At 34.2% G+C, this 23,349-nt stretch overlaps 1 pseudogene across 1 annotated transcript; it reads left to right on the top strand.

Moving 5' to 3' along the window:
* Positions 1–16,991: 16,991 nt before the first annotated feature.
* LOC149500657 (uncharacterized) lies at positions 16,992–19,312 on the top strand (annotated as a pseudogene). The gene has a single exon (XR_016324797.1). The product of XR_016324797.1 is annotated as an uncharacterized LOC149500657 (transcript).
* Positions 19,313–23,349: the final 4,037 nt, after the last annotated feature.

Raw genomic sequence — 23,349 nt, 5'->3', positions numbered from 1 at the left:
CTAAAGAAAAGTTATACGCCAGTGTAAAGGAAAACGACGTACGAATTATAGATGATTTTTTTAACAGATAGATATATTTTATTTGTAGCAAACTTGCAAAAAAGACAGCCAAGGGACATGTCCTGGTAAGAGTAACGGGGAACATAGAAGAGATGACAAGAAAAATAAGGGAAATGATGGGTGATAAAAAAGTAAGAAGATCTGGGGAGGGGGCTAAGAAAAAAGTAATACATATAAAAGGAATAGACAGCTCGGTAGAAAAAGAGGGAGTAAAGGAAGATCTACAATCGGCAAACCTGATAAAAGAATTGGACAGCTTAGAGATAAGATCATTGAGACCGATGGGCGGAGGAAATCAGACGGCAACGGTGATCTTGGATGAAAAGGATGCGGAAAAACTACTTGCGAGAGGAAAGATATATGCCACATACAAGAAAGGATTGAGCTGCTGAGATGCTTCAGGTGCTGGGAATATGGCCATAAAGCAGAAAACTGCGATGGGGAGGACAGTAGTAAAGCATGCAAGAAATGCTCGGAAATGGGCCATATTGGCGGCGACTGTGTAAATGAGCAACTCTGTCCCCTCTGCAGTAAAAAAGGACATACAACTGGCACCAGTAGATGCCCGTTCTTCCGGGAGGCACTGGAAACTGCGAGGCGAAATCTAACTCATAACAAAAATGGCTTTTAATGTAAACTACTCAAAACAAAATAGGGCCCACTCTAAGTTAATCTCGAATTTCGTCTAAAAAAATTGTTTGGTAGTAAATAGGGAAGTTAAACATTTCGAAGTATTGTTGACATGTTTCTTTAACGTTATCAATGTTTTAAGTCAGAAATTCAATGGTGTGTAGACAAAAAAAGTGAAATACTCCAAAAAACGTCTATTACTCAAATTCTCAGTCATTTGTACCTTCAGTCACGTTCTGAATGTTACAGTCGCACGTATACTTTTTTTCATTTTGACTTGTTTTCGGTGTTACTCGCGATCATTATGCCTGGTTCTCGGCGCCATATGGATGTGGAAACAGCAACAAGAGCAGTGTTCATGCTTCAGGAGGGAGAATCTCAGAGATCAGTGGCAAGACGTCTTGGTGTGTCGCGACGAGCTATTCGAAACGCGTGGGAACACTTTCTAGAGTCAGGTAGTGTCACGAGGAGATCTGGATCAGGAAGAGCGCGAGCTGCAACAGTCCAGGAAGACCGGTATATCAGATTGACTGCACGTCGAGAACGTACGATTTTCTCCCGCGTCTTACAAAATCGACTGCGGCAATCGACTGGCACACGAATTGGTGATCAAACCATTCGAAACCAGCTCCATGAAGACGGACAACGTTCCAGATTTCATGTAATTCGTCTAAAATTGACAAGAGCGCATCGTGCAGCACGTTTGAGGTTTGCTCGCGAGCACGCGGAGTGGACAACGGACAACTGGAGAAATGTACTCTTTATGGACGAAAGTAAAGTGAAGTTTTTCAGCGATGATCGTCAAGTGCGTGTGTGGAGAAGAGAAGGAGAACGTTTTTCATAACCTTGCATACGTGAAAGGGATCGTTTTGGAGGTACAAATGTTATGGTGTGGGCTGGAATAAGCTTGCTCGGTAAAACTAAGCTGGTAATTCTGGAAGAAGGCCCCATAACTGCCTCCCGGTATGTCGATCGAATAATTCGGCCCCATGTCATCCCATTTTCACAAATAGTGGGTGAAAACTTTATCTTTATGCAAGACAATGCTCGCCCACATACAGCGCGAACAACCCAGAGAGCTTTCTCTGAGGCCAATATTCCGTAATATTTTACCGTGGCCGGCCATGAGTCCCGATCTCAACCCCATTGATCATTTATGGGACCAACTGAAAAGAATCCTCAAATCGTACTTCAGTAATGTGACTAATCGACAAGAGCTCATAAACGCCCTAAAATTGTGTTGGGGGCGAATACCCGAGGAAAACATCACCCACTTGATTGAAAGTGTCCCAGATAGGGTCAGAGAGTGCATACGGAACAGAGGACAACCTACTCGCTATTAAGCACCATCAAACTCATTGATTTAGTCAATAATAAAAATCAAACTTTACTTAAATCAATAATTTCTGTCAACTTTCCTAAAAACTGTAAATTTTGACTAAATTCCATAAAATTGGCAAAACTTACTCTTGTTAATGTTTACACACTTTCAAAAACCTTAATTTATTCATTCCTAATCATAAAAACTGAAAAAAGTAAAATAATCTGTAAAATTCATTTAAAAAACATGGTGGGCCCTATTTTGTTTTGAGTAGTTTATTATAGATAAACATAGACCGAGCGCACGACCTCCTTTTGGCAACTGCGAGCAGTATAAACGCGGATCTCGTGGTTCTATCCGAACCCAATAGGAAATTGGCAAAAGCTGTTGGATGGGAGTGTGACACCAGATGGGATGCAGCCCTAGTAATACTGAACAAAGCATTGACGGTTTCCAAAATCTATAAGGGGAACGGGTGTATTGGCTTCAAGATGAAGAACTTTGTCGCGTTTAGTTGCTATATATCTCCTAACTGCAGCTTTGACGGACGCCGAGGGAGGGGTTGCAGAGAAAAGGGTTACCGGTGGTGTTCCGCAGGGTTCGATACTGGGCCCCACTTTGTGGAATATACTGTACGATGGGGTACTGCGCCTTGAACTGGGAGACGGGGCACAATTGATAGGCTTCGCTGACGATCTAGCTCTGGTGGTGACAGCAAAGAAAGAAACGGAAGTAATGACAATAACGAATGCAGCCCTAGAGAAGATCAGCGCTTGGATGAAGCAGAAGAGGCTACACTTGACCCCGAAAAGACCGAGGCAATTGTCCTAAGTGGGCGAAGGAAGCTGAACGAGATCTGCTTTACCCTCCAGGGCGTCAGGGTGGTTCCAACTGACAAACATAAGTACCTCGGCATCTGGTTTGACAAAAGTCCGAATTTCGGTAAGCACATAGAAGAAATAACTGGTAAAGCCGAAAGACTGACAGTCGCCCTTGGCCAACTTATGCCCAGGAAAGGAGAGCCGAGATCGAGCATTATGCCCAGGAAAGGAGGGCCGAGATCAAGCAAGCGTGGACTATTGGCGTCAGCGATACAATCAGTAATGTTCGGAAGGGGGTTTTAGTCCGTAGCCTTCTCAGTAGAGTCGGGCATACCATCGGGGCCGGGCCGATTGGTATCCATGAGGAGTTCCCCCTACTGACGCAAAAAAACTCTCGAATACTTGTAACGCGTAATAGTGGTCGTCTGTACCTAAGTTTTTGGCAACGTCATTTATAGCTTTACAAAATGTATGTACCTACATAGATTTTTACAGAATCAACTCTTAAGCGGTGTGGTTGCTCATTTATTCATGAAACAATATTATTACATAGAAATAAAAGAAATATGTCACATTTCAATGAAACTATCCTGCCAAGGTACTTTGCCTTCATTGACAAAGTAAGTTTGGTATTCTAGTCTGTCTTTTTTGCTCATTCAGGACATTTCCTCGGGTGGGCAAATTTGAGGTTAGGAAGTAAATTGGCTGTCAAACGTTGAAATGTCAAGAATTAAACTGTGATCTTTTGACATTTATTTACTTAATAGTTGGGAAATTCAACCATGGAACGATACACTCTTGAACAAAAAAATTTAATTGTGAAAATTGTATTGTATCACTTCGTAAAATTAGAGGAGCTTTTCCTCGTAATCAGGCTCCTTCTGTGACTGCTGTACGTAATTTAATCACTAAATTCGAGGCTCACGGTACTGTTGATGACAACAGACCAAAACAATACGCCCGTAGTGGCCGTAGTGATGCAAACATAGCCGCTGTACAGCAGTGTTGAAAATGAGTCTGGTACATCAACTCGTCGACGTTCGCAACAATTCGCCATCACCAGAGGCACTTCGTGCAACATTTTGCATAAAGATCTTCATCTTCACGCATACAAAGTTCAACTCGTTCAAGAATTAAAGCCGGTCAACCATTGCTTGCGTAAACGTTTGTGAATTGACTGTTTGGAAAACTGAATGAAAACAACGCATTCTTCAACAAAATCGTCTTTAGTGACGAGGCCCATTTTCAATTTGGCGTTATGTAAACAAACAAAATTGTCGCATATGGGGCTCACAAAATCCACAAATAGTCCTCAAAAAACCATTACATCCAAAAAAAGTGACCGCGCGGTGCGATTTGTGGTCAGGCGGCATCATTGGCCTGTTTTTTTTCGAAAATGAGCAAGGAAACGTCGTCTATCTATTGCAATCATGCGAAGCCGAAAACAGTCGCTAGATAGGGTTCCGTACCTAAAAGGTAAAAACGGGTCCCTGTTACTAAGCAACCTCTATATGTCTGTCTGTCATCAGACTTCTCATAAACCGTGTTAAGTTTTTTTAGATTTGTAAGAAAATACATTTACAAGTACCAACTCCATCCGTCATATTTGGGTATTACAAACAAGAAAACACGACCAATCTATTAACTAAAAATATTTTATTTATTGTATGTTTTATTTTATCCCTATACGGAGCCTTGTTGCAGTTCTGCAACACACCAGTCTAAAATTCTTAAAAGTATAGGAAAACCCGATACAACGACTTTGCTCGGTGTTGTACATCGGCAACACAGCATTCTAGTGATTTAGTAACAAATGCGCCAACTAGATGGCGGCATGTGTATTTATTGCTCATTCAAGTGACGAACTTGCACAAACCGGTTTACATGTATTTGAATTCGTTTACGATAATTTATTTTATTGTGAAATATTGATATTTTGGTATTGTAATTGATATGAGTAAAAGGTAAGTGCATGAAGTTTGTATGAATTTTGTTATTCGACATTGTTTTTCTGTAAAATCAATTATTTATGTTATTTTTGGCCTAATTTAGTTTTGTTGCATAACTGCAACATTGCTCGTTAGCGATCGAATTTGAATATTTGTTTTTCAGCACCAAGATGAGACGTTACTTGCATAATTTGACAAGTGAGGACTGCACAATATAAAATATTAAGAGAGTTGGAAGACAGTGAAGATGGCCTTGATTATTCCGACGACGATGATGTCGCCGATCCACCATTCACCTTCGAGACGAATGAGCATGAAAGTTCTGATGAGGACCCAGACGAGCCACCTCACTTGGAAAACTAAATTGAGGCTGTCAGCAGCGTAGCTACTACATCCATCAGTACTGAGCTAAGTAGTATTCCAACCGGTACAAATCCAACCGTCATTGCTTCTCCTAGTACTAGTTCTGCAGCGGCCTCTAGTACATCTAAACGTGTGCCTAGGTCTAATATAATATGGAAAACGAAGAACCTGAACTTGAATGAGGACCAACTACGTTTTCATGTATCTGCGCAACTGCCTCCGGAAATACTTCTTTTAGACACTCCTCTTTAGGTATTTTCATATTTTACGTAAATGCGTCACCTACCTTGAGATATAAGTTCTAAGGTCTCAGTATAGTTACAACGGCTACCCCACCCTTCAAACCGAAACGCATTACTGCTTCACGGCAGAAATAAGCAGGGCGGTGGTACCTATCCGCGCGGACTCACAAGTGGTCCTACCACCAGTAATTACGCAAATTATAATTTTGCGGGTTTGATTTTTATTACACGATGTTATTCCTTCACCGTGGAAGTCAATCGTGAACATTTGTTGAGTACATATTTCATTAGAAAAATTGGTACCCGCCTGCGGGATTCGAACACCGGTGCATCGCTTCAACACGAATGCACCGGACGTCTTATCCTTTAGGCCACGACGACTTCAATATATGTTTACAGATGACATTATCGACCTTATCAGAGATCAGACTAATTTATACTCTGTCCAGAAAGATGCTACTAAGCCTGTCAATGTTACTAGTCAAGAAATACGCCAATTTATTGGTATTGTATATTATATGTCAATTGTTCGCATGCCAAATGTAAAAATGTATTGGTCTGAAAATGTAAGCTTTGAGCCGATACGACAGACCATGCCTTCAAAACGATTCGAATTACTTAAACAGAGGTTACACTTCAATGATAATAGTAAAATGTTACCATATGACCACGTTGATTCAGATCGATTATTTAAAATCAGGCCATTGATACAGGCTCTCAACCACAATTTCAAGAAAGTCCCTTTTGAAGCGCATTTATCTGGAGATGAACAAATGTGTTCAACAAAAGCTCTAAGTGTGCTCAAACAATATTTATCGGACAAACCCTATAAATGGGGTTTCAAGCTCTTTGTTATATGTGGTGTAACTGGGTTTGGATATAATTTTGAAGTATATAGTGGACAGGAAAACAAATGTGCCGCTACTGAACCTGATCTAGGAGTATCATCAAATATGGTAGTTCGCCTTGCTCGCGATGTACCTACCAATCAGAACTACCGGCTGTTTTTTGATAATTATTACACCTCGATCCCGCTCATCGAATACTTATCTAACCGCGGCATTTTAGCTTTGGGGACTATAAGAAAAAACCGTATACCTAATTGCAAGCTACCTGATGACAAAGTTTTTCAAAACGAACCGCGCGGTACGTCCGTAGAACAGGTTGGCAACAGCAATGGTGTTGACGTGGCTGTAGTCACTTGGAGAGACAACAAAATTGTGAACCTAGCATCCAATTTTGCAGGAAAACACCCAACGTCTGCAGTAAGAAGATGGGATAGATCTAGCAAACAATATATTTCTGTTGATCGTCCTTTTGTTGTGGCGGAATATAATCGAGATATTGGTGGTGTGGACCTTTTAGATTGTGTTATGGGCCACTACAAAATCCAACTCCGCAGTAAACGTTGTTATCTACGAATTTTTTATCATTTCTTGGAATGGCTATTGTAACTCATGGCTTCTGTACCGCAGAATAATGACTGAAAAGGGTAGTACCAGCAAAACTCTTAACTCTGCTGATTTTAGAGTAGCTGTAGCAGAAACATTATGCAAATATAAAACAATCAGTCGTACAAAGCGCAAGAGTGATGTTGAACGTCTCATACAGGATAAAAAGAAGAAAGGCCCAACTCAACACGCTCCTCCAAAGGATGTAAGGTTAGACCAATACGGTCACTGGCCTGTGTGGGTGGATACACGAATGAGGTGCAAATTTCCAGGCTGCAAAGGGTATACACAAACAATTTGCGAAAAATGTGGGATTGCTTTGTGTTATAATAAGCAAAATAACTGTTTTAAAAATTTTCACACTTCTTAACTTTGTTTGGTAGTTTTCAGCATGATTGATGCAATGTTGCAGTCCTGCAACACCTAGTTTTTTGAAGTAATAAAACCTTTTTTGAAATGTATTTTTTTCAATTCTTTTTCCTGTCAATGATACCCCATTTGCCATTAAATAGCAGTAAAATTAACAAAAAATATGATCTTGCGCTATAAAGGGTTAAGTATTATGAATTAACAACTTCGATTTATTAAACTGTCTTGCCATTGAACTGATCCAGCTTCTGAACTATATTGTTTGAATTCATATCATATCCTCATGCTTTCAGTTACATTATTTCTGTCTTCTTCTTCATTCAGCTGTTCAAAATCCTGAAATATATTTTCAGATTGATTTGACTCGTGAGATTGAGTATTAGTTTAGTTTTCATTAATAAGAAAATTGTGTAAACAAGTACAAGCAAGTATGATCTTGTCTAGATTATGAGGTTCTTTCAAGCCTTTGTGTGCTACCTGGTATTTCTCGATGTATCTTTTAATTACAGGCCATCAACCATACTCGCAGAGTTGAAGGATTCCCAAAACCAGAACAGGGTTTGATGACCAAATAGATTCCCTTATTTTAAGCGGATTAACACATTCCTTCTGTTCACTAACACACGCGTCTCCTATTGACTTGTAAGATAGGGACAGTTGGCGAATGGCAAGCGAGGTCAACCAAACTATACCGTCATTTAACGGAGACATAGCAGGAATGTTTTCGGCAGGAATGGGTGCTGTACAAAAAGACCATCTTCCCAATCCTTCTTTCTGGTGTACAATATTGGAGGCGTCAATCCTTGCCCAGGAGAGGTTTTCTTCTCTTAGATCATACTCCCCCAGAGTATATGGTGTCCTTATTGTGGGTTCTTCGGGTATTGGGAAGTTGGCCCATAACCCTGTTCGCAAACTTTTGTACACGCTCTGTTCAAGATCCTCTTACCTGTGCATTACATCTACGACCATCATCCCAAACGTCTAGTTATTCACAACCGAAACAGAATTGGGGACGTGCATCGGATATTTTAGAAAAATATCTCCTAAGTAAAGAATCTGAAAATCCTGTAGATATATTTTTAAAGACCAAGGCTACAATTGTAAAAAAAACTTCCACAGCAAATGCACCGAAATAAAGAAAGAAGTATTTAAAACAGTTAATGATGTGAAATTGAGATTTTAAGTTCAGCATGGTATTGAACCAACTTCAAATGATGTGGAATTGAAATTTTACGTTCAGCATGGTATTGAATCAACTCTATCTTTTGATGAATCACGTTCTTCAATAAAAATTCCCACTACTGGATATACTGTAGATAATACATATGTACCAATAAGAGTGGCTCGCAATACTACTCCCCAATACACACCATCCTCAGTCGCTCCGCGTACTTCATTTCAATTTCAAGAAAATCCACCAGTTGAATTTATAATAAAGTCCAATACAACTAAACATATAACTTCGAATACCGACAATCCAACTATGAAAGGTTACTATTGTTATCCGTTAAGACAAACGAACTATTCGACTGAAGATTCCGTTAATGCACTTAATTTTGAATAAATATTCCCATTCTATCTTTTAAACTTTCACGGTTTGTACACATTGTTAAAACTAAAAATAGTTCGTGGTTAATCCCATTATATTTTTAGTGTTAACAAAGTATTACCATTTTCCAGATATAAGGGGTACGAGAACTTAGAAATAATTCCTTTTTACCTGTTTTTTTGTCCAAACATCACCGTACCCTTTCTATCTGAAAAATATATTAGTAATTTTTTTTCCAACAAGAGGAATTTCTGGTATCTTAAAAATGTTCTGATTTTTAAATAATTCAATAAATAAAAAAAACAAATTACCTTATATTTGAAATGTTCCTTACCCTTAAACATATGGTTAGGCATTCTTGAACAGAAATGCTTGAACGATAATTTATTGGCCTTCTCTTGAATATATGGACATAAAATATTCACAAGCATTCGAGATTTTTCATAATCCTTTTTATAGTGATCGTAAAACAAAACTCCTTTCGATGGTAAAATCGTACACAGTGTATTAAATTCACCAAAACTACACATTTCTTGCTAAAATTCCGCAACCCATATTCTTCGTCTGACTTTCTAACGCCTTATTTTATTAACATGTTCTTCCATTTCTTCTTCCGCCAAAAGCACATGGAGAAACCGGATTCTGGACCTAAGCGTTACACGAATGGGATATGTTCCAAAAACGTAGTCTATTTTGTTTGATTAACCTATTGAAGCTTCATTGGCAATGGCCAAGATTAGAAAATATATATAATTCTATTTTTTTGTTCTATACAATCTTTGTAAATCTCTGCAACGCTTATTTCAATATACGTAACTAGCTCCACAAACGTACGCATTAGAATTAGAGTATCCCTAAAATGGCATCGATTTAGTGGAAATTGATACTATTATAAATAAATAATACTCCTTTGTTTTAGTTTATATGATTGTTTTTATAGGTATTTTAATCAATGTAAATAGAGTCTGGCCAGCGAATCGTAGCAAGCGATTAGGACTCGTCACTTTCAAGCACTCGCCACCGAGGAAAACTACGCAATATTCCTAAAAATTCACCATCCTAGATTAACTTAGTTTAACTTTTAAATTGTAATTTCTATAATTAAAATGGGTTTTGCAATATACGCAGTAGGTAAGATAGACGTATAGTTAGTGTATCGTTCAAGGACGGCGCCTATCCAGAACCTACGGGAGCTACCTGGAGGGAATCCACTCTTCGATACTATACAGCTTAGATGGGTGGACGAGCTCACAGCCCACCTGGTGTTAAGTGGTTACTGGAGCCCATAGACATCTACAACGTAAATGCGCCACCCACCTTGAGATATAAGTTCTAAGGGTCTCAGTATAGTTACAACGGCTGCCCCACCCTTCAAACCGAAACGCATTATTACTTCACGGTAGAAATAGGCAGGGTGGTGTTACCTAATCGTTTAGTGGGTGGGCCCTAAAATCCTTGGGCCCGCGGTCTGCTCACAACACCATGTAGATCGTTGAGTCTCACATACCCCGCGCGCCCCTTTTGCGTGGGGACCTCGTAGGAGGTTCGGCCCTCTACCCGAAAAAAAAAAAAAAAAAAAAGCGTGGTGTTACCTACCCGTGCGGACTCACAAGAGGTCCTACCAACAGTATTGAGAAGGCACTCGAGTTCGTTCAGGTGGAACTCAGTACTGTGTATATGCAACATCGTAATGAAGGTACGATTAGTAGGAGACTGGCAGCAGCCCGCTTAGCATTTTACCTCTAAATAATTTTGTCCCAAACCCTATGACATTCGGCATGCTTTTGAAACAGCCCGGATTTAATATATGCGGCCGCTTGCGTCAGCCTCAAGGACAATCTGCACCTACTCAAGGTTTGAGACCAAATAATTTTGGCAATAATTGCCGCGAGTTATTCCGTTTCTCTCATACTCAACAAATAATGGGCACTCCGTTTCCGAGCCGCATACCACAGAGTTACGTGTTTCGATTACCGAATAGAAATCAACCGCCGCCGCAGCAAGGATTTAGATTTAATATTCAGCCTCGCACCATGAGTGGCGTTAGCCACTTCGCTACAAAGACATTGCCACCAACTCTACAAGGTCACGATTGGCCTGTACATAGAAATACGCTACCTAGTAAGTATTTTAAGACAAGAGAGATAAACTTCAATTAATCCAACTATGGATATGACTACTACATTAATTAATCTTACGACTGTGACTATGTAGACTATGATCAAAATTATTACACTGATTATACAGACTACTTTTACCATCAGGAACAGTTCTGAATCAATTGAAGTCCAATCCACAACTTCTCCAGAAAATACAAATATCTTTGAAACAGATGTTATTGAAGATACTGGATTCAACGCAGAATGTACATATTCAAACCGAAAAGAGTGCTACTAATAATAACCATCAAATTGCTTGTGTATTGTAACAACAAAAAACATAAAAAATTACGTCCAAAAATGTTTCCACTTCATAAAGCTGATACCAACCTATTCAAATCTAGCGTACTACCCAACATCGAAGGTCAAGAAGAATGTGCAGAAATATGCAATAAATTGAAATATTTTTGTGGACCAAAAATATCATACCATACAGAGTGTAGACTTAATTTCAATAATAAAATATCCTCTTCTAAAAAACCAACTAATAAAAGTGATTGGCATTTTCAACGGGAATATCACCGAAGACGTAATTAAAAAAGGACCTTGTTATTTATTAGTATATAAATCTTTGAAGAAATAGGTTAAATTTTTACGCCACTAAAGTAGAAAAATTTAGAACAAAAATTCTAAATATTTTTTTCTTAATAAAAAAAAACTGATGTTCGAAACCAATCTGTGAGTTTTGAGTTTTTATCACGGCAACACTGGTCGCGATTTGACGGTGCCTTCACGACTTGACATCTGTCACTTCTCTCGCTTCTTGGTATGGAGGGTAGAGGTAAGGAGAACCATCTCTGTGTGTGAAAAAGTGTCCGTTCCTCTTCCGTGCGTCGTATTCCAGTGCTGAGGGTCGTGACCTTTACGGAGCACTTTTGTTAAGACTATGTTCCTCCATTCACTCCGGTCCTCCGCGCAGTGGATAGCGACATTGATGCTGGATTCCAAAGTCGCCTTAATCTGATCGGACCAAACTGATAGGATCGGATCTGATCGGACGAAAAAGTGTCCGTAAAAATCTGCTAAATAAGGGTCTTATTAGTTTTTTTTTTTTAGTTTTAGTTTTGATAGCAAGGGCATTAAAATGTAATTTGACAATCTAAAACATTAAAGTGAATTAAACAGGATACAGATCAGGATTTATCATTCACAGGATTTCTTTATATCAGTCTTTTTCAAAGCGTGCAATCGCACATCTCTTGTGTAAAAGTACCCTTTAATGTAAATATATTATTTTCAGATGGGTGCTTTAAATGTTATCTGTCACTCTTGTTGAGTGCGAGCAAATAAAGCATCCCGGCGTTTCCATTCAGGCCTCTCAACATCTGGTGCATCTTCATCGGCTGTCAATGAGCCAAAGACTTCAAGACATTCTTTATTTAGAAGAACTTCCAACAAGACAAGGAATTTATTCTGCACCAAGTGCACTTATGGTTGGAACTCTTATTGTCTTACCAGATTATTATAGAGCTGTTGAAACTGAAAGTAGGTTTTTTGTGGAAGGATGTCAGGGACGTAGTCTAGTCAACAAGTTCAAAAACGTGTTAAATAGACATAAAGCTCCTAAAAATATGTACGATAGCACATTGGATGCGGAATGATGTCTACAAAAATGTTTTTTAAGGGCTTATTAGCACATAAAAAATTGCGATTGTTATAAACAAAATAAGATTTAAAAAAAAAGGAATTTGATTTTTCCTTAATAATTTCTAAAATAATGATATTTAAGGAATTTTGAAAAAAGATCCTGAAAGAGGAGGAAATTTCCAATAAAAAAGTCCCAACTCCCGGAATTCTATCTCTATTATTTATAAAAAAAAAATAACGCTGAAAATAGCGCTCCGCGAGGTCGCTACGGCATAGGCGCGCAGTCTAAAAAGCCGTTATATCACCTAAAATATTTTTTTTATAGTATAAATAACAATTTAAAAATTTGAATAAATTATGGTGTAATCTAAACACTTGAAGGAAAAAAACCTCGATGAAAAAAAAATTTTACATCGATTTTTCAAAAATTTACACCATTGTTAATTAATTAACTTTTTTCCAATCTCTGTTTTTATAAATTACGGTATAAAAGTTACAATAATTCATCTATAAATTTTTCCCTTCGTGGAGCTCTTATCATTTAAGTACTTAATAAAGTTAAGCAAAAAAATTTTTTTAATCTTTATTATTTTGATAATTATAATTTTTTTTAATTAACAAAAAAATTAATTTCTAAAAAATGTTATGAAAAAATTTTTTTTTTCGTAATATCTTAATATTGCTGTTTTTGCATCTACCATAGGATTTAATTAACATTTAAAAAAAATTTTTTACGCTATTTGTTAAGAAATTGTTTATAAATAAATAGACTATTTTGGGATTTAAAAAAAAAAAGAATTACCGTCTTATTGTATAGGTGAAATAAAGATTTAGAAAAAAAAAAAAAATTCTTAAATAAATGTTTTAACTGTTTAAAATCGTTTTTTTCATATTTCAATTGTTTAAATAATTAGTTAAGAAATTATTTTTTTCTTAAAAATCATCATTGACTCTTTTCAGCGGATTAACAAAGAAATACATTTTTTTATAAATAATTTCATTGTTTATTAACTTAACAATTTGTTATAAAAAATTAATATTAATCGTTATATTTTTTTTCGAAAACTACAAAAAATTATAAAAACAACCATATATATGTTAACGGAAATGTATGTAATCCGTCATTGTATACAATTCCTAGGAAATGTATGTAATTCCTAAAATCGCACGGAAATGTGTGAAATAAATTATACTATACTTACACATTACACATTTCCTAGGAAATCTATACATTTCCTAAATAGCAATCGGAAATGTAAAACATTTAAGATATTGGTGGGTACGCGGGGACATTGGGACGAGTCTTGCACTACGGTCAGTTGCCAACTTGCAATCCACTGGAACCGGCCAGGGATTTAAGAAGTGCCTTTGCAAGAAAAACTGTGCTACATCAAGATGTCTGTGTTTTAAAAATAAAGTATTATGTACTTCCAAATGCCATTCGAGCTTACCCTGCAAAAATAAATAGCTATACTGACAAAGTATTATCATACAAAGATTTACTTTTATACTTTGAAATTTATAATTATTTAATTATCAGACTGATTACTTTCCAAATGAAAATTTGATTTTATAAGAATAAATATAAGTTGATTTTGTGATACGTTAAAAGTTAATATATAGTTGATTTTAGAAGTTTTAATTAGTAAGATAATATGAACATATTATTATTTTACGGTATGACTGTTACCCGATTGTCTCAATAAGTGTTATAATAAAAAAATATTATTAGCAACGTGTTTTATTACAGAAAGCATTTACTTAATACATTTCCTAATACGATATTGGAATTATATACAATTCCGAGGAAATTTATACATTTCCTAGGATATCTATGCATTAAATAGTTTTTCAAACAATATTTTATACATTTCCTAAATAGTATCGGAATTGTACACATTTCCTAGGATTTGTATACAATTCCTTGATTTCATACATTTCCGGTAACATATATAAAATATAGAAAAAATTTTTTTGTATTTTTTACAGCATTTTTAGATATTATATGATAATGAAATTACAGCCGTTACATAATTTGTCAAGTTATAAATTGTTATAACTTTTAAACTATAAGAGATACGGTAAAGGACACTCAGGTCATTTTTATAAAGGATTTATTTATATTTAAAATAAATTCAAAATCGATCCTGTAACTATTGTTTATCAGTTATAAGCATTTGTTTATAAAAAATAATGATTTCTTTGATATTTTTTGAAATTTCATAGCTTATAATTTGTTGAATAATATAGATACAGCTACGGACCCAAAAACTTTTTTGTTCTATGATAAAGTATCTTTCTAATTACGTATAAATCATAGAAATATATAATTTTGTTTAAATAATATACTAGTTTTAATTTATACTTACCTCATTTACATTCTGCTATCGATCAGTTTTCATTTATTTATCAAATGCTTATAACAACTGATAAACAATAGTTACAGGATCGATTTTGAATTTATTTTAAAGATAAATATATCCTTTATAAAAATGACCTGAGTGTCCTTTACCGTATCTCTTATAGTTTAAAAGTTATAACAATTTATAACTTGACAAATTATGTAACGGCTGTAATTTCATTATCATATAATATCTAAAAATGCTGTAAAAAATACAAAATTTTTTTTTCTATATTTTGTTATGTATGGTTGTTTTTATAATTTTTTGTAGTTTTCGAAAAAAAATATAACGATTAATATTAATTTTTTATAACAAATTGTTAAGTTAATAAACAATGAAATTATTTATAAAAAAATGTATTTCTTTGTTAATGCGCTGAAAAGAGTCAATGATGATTTTTAAGAAAAAAATAATTTTTTAAATAATTATTTAAACAATTGAAATATGAAAAAAAACGATTTTAAACAATTAAAACATTTATTTAAGATTTTTTTTTTTTTTCTAAATCTTTATTTCACCTATACAATAAGACGGTAATTCTTTTTTTTTTTTAAATCCCAAAATAGTCTATTTATTTATAAACAATTTCTTAACAAATAGCGTAAAAATTTTTTTTTAAATGTTAATTAAAACCTATGGTAGATGCAAAAACAGCAATATTAAGATATTACGAAAAAAAATTTTTTTTCATAACATTTTTTAGAAATTAATTTTTTTGTTAATTAAAAAAAATTATAATTATCAAAATAATAAAGATTAAAAAATTATTTTTGCTTAACTTTATTAAGTACTTAAATGATAAGAGCTCCACGAAGGGAAAAATTTATAGATGAATTATTGTAGCTTTTATACCGTAATTTATAAAAACAGAGATTGGAAAAAAGTTAGATTATAATTAACAATGGTGTAAATTTTTGAAAAATCGATGTAAAATTTTTTTTTCACCGAGGTTTTTTTCCTTTAAGTGTTTAGATTACACCATAATTTATTCAAATTTTTAAATTGTTATTTAATACTATAAAAAAATTATTTTAGGTGATATACCGGCTTTTTAGACTGCGCGCCTATGCCGTAGCGACCTCGCGGAGCGCTATTTTCAGCGTTATTTTTTTTTATAAATAATAGATAGAATTCCGGGAGTTGGGACTTTTTTATTGGAAATGTTCACGATTGACTTCCACGGTGAAGGAATAACATCGTGTAATAAAAATCAAACCCGCAAAATTATAATTTGCGTAATTACTGGTGGTAGGACCTCTTGTGAGTCCGCGCGGATAGGTACCACCGCCCTGCTTATTTCTGCCGTGAAGCAGTAATGCGTTTCGGTTTGAAGGGTGGGGTAGCCGTTGTAACTATACTGAGACTTTAGAACTTGTATCTCACAAGGTGGGTGGCGCGTCTACGTTGTAGATGTCTATGGGCTCCAGTAACCACTTAACATCAGGTGGGCTGTGAGCTCGTCCACCCATCTAAGCAATAAAAAAAAAAAAAAAGGAAATTTCCTCCTCTTTCAGAATCTTTTTTCAAAATTCCTTAAATATCATTATTTTAGAAATTATTAAGGAAAAATCAAATTCCTTTTTTTTTAAATCTTATTTTGTTTATAACAATCGCAATTTTTTATGTGCTAATATTAGCCCTTAAAAAACATTTTTGTAGACATCATTCCGCATCCAATGAGCTATCGTACATATTTTTAGGAGCTTTATGTCTATTTAACACGTTTTTGAACTTGTTGACTAGACTAACACGAAAGAAACCGAATAACAATTACAATCCGAATGCAGTTACTAAAAATTTATAACTATTATGTACCTCCAAATATTCGCCTTTGTGATATCCATTTGACATGCACTTCGTGGAACTTTCTCAGTGATATTAGTGATAATACTATCAACAGATTTAGTGCTAATCACATTCAAGATATGTTTTTATTAAAAGAGTCGGATTGTAATTTTTAAAGAACAATCAATCGTCTTACGGTCTAATGTAATACAGGTACTTCGCAGGATATGTTTCTTGAGCACGTTAACAACATGTTAAAAGTTTTGCAACCATAGAAGGTCATTATGTCAAGACTCAAACAAACAGTATTTAGATTGTGAATTAACTTTAAAAAAATGTACAGCCTATATACTGCGTGGTGTAAAGAACTGAATAGTTCTGAAAATATAGCTACTTCAGTGAGACAATACAAAGATATTGTTAACAAAGAAGTAAATATAGCTTTTCACATACCCAAAAAAGACCAATGTGATCTGTGCCATGCAATGAAAAACAACATCTCGCCAACTTATGACGATGAAATGAAACATAAGTCACACATCGATAGCAAAAAACTTGCCAGGGAATTGAAAAACGTTGATAAAATTGAAGCTCAATCGAATCTAAGTATTAGCATCGTGATGTTTGACTTCCAAAAAAAAATAACACTCCACATGGCGAAATTAGTGTGCTGTATTATAAAAGAAAATTATCAGTATATAATTTCACTGTTTTTGACGCCGGATTAAAAGTAGCTACGTGCTACATGTGGGATGAAACCGTTGCTAAACGTGGTGCCAATGAAGTGGCTAGTTGTTTGTTTTCTTTTATCGACAACAAGGTTAAAGCTGGAGTCAAAGATTTTAGATTCTGGTCCGATAACTGTGCTGGTCAAAACCGCAATCACATCGTTTTTTTTTATGTATTTATATGCGAGCGACAGATTTAAGGTAAATGTGTCCCTGTGTAAACTGATCGATTCTTAGAAAAAGGTCACACCTAAAATGAGGCAGATAGTGTTCACGCATTAATAGAGTGAACCGCAAAAAATAAACTGATTTACATACCAGATGTATGGTACACACTGGTTCGTTGGGCTAAGCAGAATAATCCACCATACACAGTTGTAGAAGTAGATCAAGACGTAGTTTTGGATTTTAAAGCTTGGCTGCATACTAAAAACTGGGCAAAAGATTCAAATTCAGATAAAATTTCTTGGAATAAGGTGAGATAAGTAAAAGTGCAAGGAAATAATCCAGACATAATAGAATTTAAGTACAACTTTTCTGAAGAAAATTATAGAAAACTTTACTGTAGTAATAATTTAAAATTGACTAGAGGAAGAAAAAAAGGAACAAGAACTAATTCTAGAGAAGGTGTACAATAATTCTATTCCTATCACTGGAGTTAAATATTAAGACTTGATTAGTTTATGCGATACTTTAATTATTCCAAATAAGTATCATGACTTCTACAGAAACCTAAAGCATAGTGAGAAAGAACAGGGTAATGACAAAGAAGATTATTAAATGTCGTTACTTTTTTTATCCTTTTTTTTGTTATTTAACTACTAACCTTTATTAGTAATAAGATGAATCAATCTGAATAAATCTGTGATGATTGTTAAATGAACCAATTAGGTATTAAGAATAGGCACATACTCAAACAATGCTGTGATGATTATTAAATTTTATTAATTAAGTTGAGAGGTAGCTAATGAAGCAGAGGTGCCTACTTAATAAAACTGTGATGATTATTAAATAAAAGGTACCAATTACATTGCTAGACAGATGATTAATTAGGTTGAGGGACATGCTCAAAGTTAATTGTCTAATATTAGTAATTTACAATTACTAATATTAGACAACAGTTATTTTTTACGTATTCTACATACTTCAGTGTGACCGTAGGTACCTAATATTTTGTTGGTAATTGTTTTTTTTTATTTTTAATAATAACTAAATTTCAATTTAACATATAGATTTAAAAATAGTAATACAATCTTACATTTTCATAAAAAAATATATTTAAATTCTACATCAGACACTGTTTTTTTGTTTCCTACATATAAAAGGCTATCATAGCCATGACCGACATACTTCTATTTTATTATCGGCGTAGAAACGGTCATCTATCAGTTTTTCCAAGAAAACGTAAAAAATTCAAATATGTGTAAATGGCATTATAAAGATCATAAAACTTTTAAATATTTTGGAAAGAAAATACTTATTATTGGTCATAGAATTATTTCTAGGCCTTGTTGAACACAAATTACGCTCTCCTGAAAACCTCGGTTTTTGACTTGACATAATATACGTAGGAATCGTCGAAATATCCCATCATATCGCTGCGAGTAGCTCGTACCTACCCGATTAAGGGTTAAGATATTAGAATTTATGAACTTAAGTAGAAACTCACGTCAAAATTATTATCACAGAAATAAATTGCAGTATTTAGAAAACTATGTAGTGGATCTCGCCATGCAAAGTTAAACCATTTATACCACATTTATCTATTTGGGACGTGAACAAATAACTTGATCGTAATTATATACTTGTATTTTTGCACTGAGAGTCCACAAACCACTCTATGAATGTATCCATATGGTTTTAGAGCACTGTACACATAATATTTAATTTAGAATACAAAATACAATCGATTTTGATTTTTTTTTAAGAGATTTTATGACCTGGTAACTGAGACCTTTAAGTCATGCCTTATTTTATTTTATATTATTCATATTTTTATGAAAAATCATATTATGGAGTGAAATGTAATGAAGATGATTAATTTGAGACACTAATCAACTGGGATGAAATTAAATGAAATGAATTGTGATGATATGGGATGAAATATAATCTTAGTAAAATGGTGGTCATTTACTAAGATTTTTTCAGTGGACGTTTTGGAGGATCCCGAGAAGTTACGTCCAGCGGCTTTGTTTCATTTTCCCACATTTGTGCACTTTCACAGATATTAAACAGTTAATAAACCACTATTATTACACATTTAAACCCGAAGAAACACTAAATAGACAAAAGAAAACAAATCACACTGCTTCACTCCTCGCGTTCCCGCCAAAAAATCAATCGATTTTGATTTTGTGGTAGATAGCATAGATTATACACTTAATATATTTGTAGATAGCCTCTAAAATATTCTATTGACGTTTAATATTTGGACTTTTTGGCAGGAACGCGAGGAGTGAAGTTGTGTGATTTGTTTTATTTTGTCTATTTAGTGTTTCTTCAGGTTTAAATGTGTAATAATGGTGGTTTATTAACTGTTTAATATCTGTGAAAGTGCACAAATGTGGGAAAATGAAACAAAGCTGCTGGACGTAACTTCTCGGGTTCCTCCAAAAAGTCCACTGAAAAAATCTCAGTAAATGACCACCATTTTACTGCGATTATATTTCATCCCATATCATCTCATTTCATTAAATTTCATCCCAGTTGATTAATGTCTCAAATTAATCATCTTCATTTCATTTCACTCCATATTATCATTTTTCATAAAATTAAGAATATAAAGTAAAATAAGACATGACTTAAAGGTCTTAGTTACCAGGTCATAAAATCTCTTATAAAAAAAAACGTTTAATATTATTATCTTTTTTTTAAGAGATTTTATGACCTGGTAACTAAGACCTTTAAGTCCTGTCTTATTTTAATTTATTATTTGCATATTTTTATGAAAAATTATGAAATGAAATGAAATGAAATGAAGATGATTAATTTGAAATATTAATCAACTGGGATGAAATCAAATGAAATGAGATGAGATGATATGGGCTGAAATGGACTTTTTGGAGGATCCCGAGAAGCTACGTCCATCGGCTTTGTTTTATTTTCCCACATTTGTGTACTTTCACAGATATTAAATAGTTAATAAACCATCGTTATTACACATTTAAACCTGAAGAAACAATAAATAGACAAAATAAAACAAATCACACAACTTCACTCCTTGCGTTCCCGCCAAAAAGTCCCGCTTAATATCTACGTAATACGGAGGGTAGAGGTAAGGAAAACCGTCTTTAAGTTTAAAAAGTGTCCGTTAAAATCTGGTAAATAAAGGTGTCGCCACAGTAGCAACCGGGTAAAATTTAAAAAAGGCGCTGAAAATTATTAGTATAAGATAGAGAAATAAAAAAGGACAAAAGAACTGTAAGCACTACAAAATCACAAAAAGTATTTTATTTAAAGCTGATAAGAAAATGCAATCTATGTCTAGGTGAATGAAGTTAGCCCCTCAAAAAAATTTTTTTTTCCTATTTTATACTTATTTTCTATTAATTCGTTTGTTCATCATTTGTTCTTGATTGTTCACTGTTAATAATTGTTTGTTCTGCATTTATTTATTTAAAAAAAATTATTAAAAATATATGTACAAGTTAGCCCCGCGATTGCAATTTTTAATATTTTTTCGTCCTTAATGACTCGTAAATATTCATTTTCGATTGTTCTTATATAAAATACGTTTGTTCTCTTTCGAAATTACTCATTTTTTGTTTAATTAACTATTTGTATTAGTTGAATAAATGTATGCAAAATATGTGTACTGCGCATGCGTCAACTATAATGCCTCAACTTTCTACGCGGTTTTAATCGTGAAAAAAAAACAATTATAAATCCTGATGGATCAATTAATTGGTATACAGTTTAATTAAAAAAAATAAAAAATAAATAAATGTAATAATGTGCATTCGCGTAAAGTTAGACCAAATACATTTTTTCCATCCTCTTACCTATCGTTATAAAGGTATAAAAAAGATAGGTTAAGAGTTCACATAGGTCATATAAACAAATAAGTAAATAAGTTCATTATTTATCTTTCAAGAGATAATGTAGGTATACATTATATCTTTTTTACACAGTCGAAATTATATTTATAGGTTATTTATTGAAAGTGTTGGAAAATTATTTCATGTTTTAGCTGGAAAACGACATGGAGAAATATGTGCAATACAAGATAATGGGCTCCATCAAATGAATTTGAATGAAACCAAACTGTTTACCATCCAAATTCGATTGTCAGGCGATAGAAAACGAAAATTCACTCAAAGTGAACCTCGGCCTGCATTTGTGAAACGGCAAAGACTCACTATTGTCAAGGAGATTGAAGAGACGACTAAAAATGAGATGTGTTATATTATTATACCTTTGCCATCTTGTAGTCAAGGTAGGTGTAACTGTCAATAATTAGTAACACTCACAGATCTCATAATCAAATAACAATATCAGAAAAAAGGATAATAGTTTGTTAGTTAGTGGAAGTAGCTAAAATGGGCAAGCGGACCTCAGTTCCTATTACATAAGGTACTAGGAAGTTTGTGATAATAAAAATTTATCACAGTGTAATATCACTTACTTTAACAGTGAAGGAAAACATTGTGATGAAACCTGCACACCTAAATGTTCTTAGGATTTTCTTAGGTGTGTAATCCACCAACCAGCACTAGGCCAGCGTGGTGAACTAAGGCCTAAAAACCCTCTCAATGGTAGTGGAGGCCAGTGTCCAGCAAGGGGATATATTATATGGGCTGATGATGATGACTAGGATGTTACATACTACTACTACTACAGTACACATATAATCCTATATTTATTTTTCAAACTATAAGTTTGTTGGGTACCTAGAAATTGCTAAGATTATTTCATATTTCCAGATGTCCAGCCACTTGAAAATATGTAGGTGTAATAATGACAAAGCTATCCAAGTAGCTCCAGCGCAGGAACACAAAAGCAAGGCAAGTGTGTATTGCCACATCACCCCTTAATATATCTGAAGCAAGTACAAGTAAACAATCAGAACCAGCAAAAAGAAAACTGTTGTTCCTGAGGAAAAAATTGACAGTGATGAGTCAAATGCACCAGCAACAGAAGGATCAACTGTTGACTATGAGTTATAGAAGAAGATTAATTATTATTTATTTAAATTAATATTAATGAATATTAATTTAAATTATCGTGCAAAATTTGTGGTCAAAACATATAATATGTGTATTTTATAAATAAATATTCATTCTCAGTATTAATGTTGTTTTAATCTTTGATTGAAAAATTGGTTAATATTTTCGAATAACATAAACACGTGACTTTAAGCATAAACATATTTTTTAGGTAAATACTTTATTTAGCTTTGCTGGATTTATCCAAGATTTCGACATACCAAAATTTCATACAGGAAAGACAGAGATAGATAGCTATCTGATTGAATACCTTGTAGAATTGAGCTTCGAAGAAAGCTCTTTTCTTCTTCTCTTCAAAGTTTATTCTTATTCTTTATTAGAATTTATTCTAGTTTGCACAGCTTCTCTAACCGACACTACATGGAATAAATAATAAACAATAGGCATTATATAATAGGAACTGAGGTCCACTTGCCCATTTTGGCTACTTCCACTAACTAACTAACTAACTATTCTCCTTTTTTCTGATATTGTTATTTGATTATGATATCTGTGAGTGTTACGAATTATTGACAGTTACACCTACCTTGGCTACAAGATGGCCAAGGTATAATAATATGACACATCTCATTTTTAGTCGTCTCTTCAATCTCCTTGATAATAGTGAGTCTTTGCCGTTTCAAAAATGCAGGCTGAGGTTCACTTTGAGTGAATTTTCGTTTTCTATCTGCCCGACAATCGAATTTGGATGGTAAACAGTTTGGTTTC

The sequence above is a fragment of the Bombyx mandarina genome, chromosome 20 (genome assembly GCF_030267445.1).
Source record: "Bombyx mandarina strain Sakado chromosome 20, ASM3026744v2".
Lineage (NCBI taxonomy): Eukaryota > Metazoa > Arthropoda > Insecta > Lepidoptera > Bombycidae > Bombyx > Bombyx mandarina.
This window is presented reverse-complemented; position numbering and strand designations above follow the sequence as displayed.